Consider the following 3,086-nt stretch of genomic DNA (forward strand, 5'->3'; position numbering starts at 1 on the left):
ATGTATTAACCGATACATTTCATACATGGTTTCCTGTCAGCAAAATGGAGAATTTTAATACTAGTCTGGAAAATATATTTTTGCAGCTGTACTGTTAACTCTCATCATTTTATTGGGGTAATTTAGATTAAGACTAATGTTCCTCAAACTCAAACGTTTGCTATCACATGCCATGTAATTACAAACTAAGTTATCTTATCATTGTTTAATCATTGAATAATTTATAGAATTTGTCCTTCATTTAAGTTGATTTTATATAAACTTTCAGAAAATAAGGCAGTTTTCTCATGTCGATGTTGAAGGAGCTCTGGTTGAGTAACAACTCAGGCCTATAGCCTGACAGTTGACCTGCCCCGGACCACGTTAGCTTCCCAGCATAGTAACTGAGCTTGAACTATGTTGAATTTACTTCATGGAACCGACTGAACTGAATATGAGTCAGACTAACCAACATAAGTCTGGCTCATTTGGTAAACTGGCTGTAAGGAAAGGTCATGCAGTATCTTGTCTTGTAACCTGAGAACACTGAAGTAAATGTGGATTCATCTGTTTTCTTTTCACTCATTTATAAAGGAGACCGTCCACATTTTTATGCTTTATTCAGATAGTGGGAAAACTGGAAGTAGGCTGTGGAGACACGTGGGAAAGCTCTGGTCGGAATCGGTCCCTGGTGTAGGCCACGTTCTCCAACGGGGCTGTTGAGGAACTCTCTTTGAGTTGGAATGTGTGCTTTTATCACATCTCCAATGCTTCCTTTGTTGACTTCCCTGTATTATTGGACCGACAACCCATTTAATATATCACCACAGTGTCCAACTTTATAGGGGCTGCAGACTCTTCCAACGTCTCCCCTGACACTGCAGCACAAACACTCCCAGGCTCAAGATCAGCCCTCGTTTAAGGAACATATTTCAAAACATGTTACGGTACAAGGCCGACCCAAAACCACTTTCTGCAGGGATTTCATAGAAGTATCCAGCTTTAACTCATGTTTGTTCCGATCTGTTTCTGGCTCACAAAGTGAGGATTTTGAGTAAAAATCTTTTATCTCCATAGTGTGATAGGCTCATGTAAACACCAACAGTGCCGTATTCCCCCTCTGTATCCCGTGCCTTTTCATTTGAGGTGTAATACCCCTGTGGATGGAGCTTCTGTGTGGCCTGATTGTAAGGTCCCACGTTGTGTCGGATTTGGAGTTGTGTACATACTTGGTAACTATAGGACGCATGTGCACAAAAAGAACCCTCAGTTTACCCCAGATTCCTGCTATCACATGACTTCCACAGTCTGGTTCGGGGCTGCTACTTGTTTTGGTCGGATTTCCTCCCTAATTAGGCTTTAAGGAATCCGTGCTACCAGTAAACAGTGTTTCTAACATTGCCCATCTGTGAATATGAGAGTGGCAGTAATAGTCAGAGCTGTGGAATTCCACCAGCTCGTTCGTCACTTCCTCTTGTGTCCCTTTTAATATTCATAAACACACAGAGAGCTATGTGGTAATCCTCTGTAGCTTGGATTAGATGTGTCTGTCTGGCACTGCCCTGTCTGCCAGTCAACCAACAAAATCTTGTATGTACGATATGAATGTCTGAAACCTAAAAAAAAAAGAAGTTATATTTAAAGGCTATACAAGTCATTTATGGGACATGAGGGAGCTTAGTGCTCGACTCTAATGTTTATATTGCACTCCAGTGTACACCAAGTCCCCAAGCTTGGAGATGACGTCAAGCCCTATATGCATTCCATCTGTATTTTTATTTTACTACGTCAAAGATTTGATTTAATAAGCAACACAAAGTACACCCAACAGAAAATAGACATAGGACAGCTAAAAGAAAAACTAGCAGCTGGTTGGTGTAAGTGTAGAGTAGTGATACTCTTCATTTCTGGTTTGTTATACTAAATTGTATTATTATAATAGTATTATTCCCATCAAAATCAATATATATAATAATCATTAAAATGTCATGATTATTATGATAATCATTATAATTATAAAAGTACTAAATATGTTTTACAGATTACATGAGCTCTTGTAAAAACGTTACAGAAGTCATCGCGGGGGAGAGAAGCCTTTGAAACTTTGGTCAAAATCTCGCGATGCGATTTGAATTTCTCAGCCAGAACGAGAACAGCAAACAACAGAGAGAGCTCTGTAGGAGCTGTTGTCGTTCGAAACGGAACGGATAGGTGGGACCGAAGACAGAGGAGAAGAAGTGCTAGTAGCAGTGGGGAAGTAATTCTCTGATTTATTAACTGGAAACTATTTTTGGAAGGCAGAGCGTTTCCTTTCGTCTCTGGTTCTGTCTGCGGAACAAGTGTCACTAGCAACAGACGGTATGTTCTCATCGTTTCTTGCTAACCTTGCTAGCCAGCTGCTAACGCTCGCTGTATTTGGGCACTGTTAACGTTAGGCTGGCTTTCTGGTAATGGTAAGCTGGGAGACCCTCAGAATATTTCTAGTGGCTCATCGCTGTATTTTGTTACCGTCATGTGCCCTATTTGTCTGTCTGGACACGTGTACCAGCTGGTGGTTAAACACAATGAACTAACGTTATCGAGCTAACCGAGCTATCAATCTACCGTTGTTGAGAAGTCCAAGACAAGGAACACGTACGAAAACCAACGCCAACTGGCATGGTGATTACTTTTGTAAAGTTAAATCACAGCAGCTGATTACCAATGTAGACTAAATAAGGCTGGAGTCAACTGAAGACGTTGAGTTGTTTTTTAACTGACGGCAGCTGGGTTGATTTGCTAATTACTGCCATGACGAGAGAAACAAGTTATGATTCAGTGCGAGGGGTTTGGTGCCGTTGTGTTCACGGTCAACTGAAACGTGAAACGGGGATCTGTTACATTGTGTGCAGCTAGGTCCTTGGTGCCTCTCTTTTCTTTTGTGACAAATTGGTGGAAGTGTGCTTTGCACGATTTATACTTTGTCAGATGTCACTACCTTTAACGTTACCTGCCAAGACGAAGATGGAGACCACCATTCAGCTTAGATTAAAAACAAAAAAGCACACACAATGCAAATATGGATTATCAGGTTTGAAGTCATGAAGACTAGACATGTTACTTGCAGT

At 40.9% G+C, this 3,086-nt stretch overlaps 1 protein-coding gene across 1 annotated transcript in view; it reads left to right on the forward strand.

The window, feature by feature from the left end:
• Positions 1-2,104: 2,104 nt before the first annotated feature.
• The window catches only part of LOC142955166 (E3 ubiquitin-protein ligase RNF19A-like), a 26,653-nt gene continuing 25,671 nt past the window's right edge, over positions 2,105-3,086 (forward strand). Inside the window, exon 1 of the mRNA XM_076096583.1 lies at positions 2,105-2,337. The gene's annotated coding sequence lies outside the window, so the exon portion shown is untranslated. The remainder of the gene's footprint in view (positions 2,338-3,086) is intronic.

The sequence above is a fragment of the Anarhichas minor genome, unplaced genomic scaffold, assembly GCF_050575085.1.
Source record: "Anarhichas minor isolate MPS153535 unplaced genomic scaffold, ASM5057508v1 ptg000022l, whole genome shotgun sequence".
Lineage (NCBI taxonomy): Eukaryota > Metazoa > Chordata > Actinopteri > Perciformes > Anarhichadidae > Anarhichas > Anarhichas minor.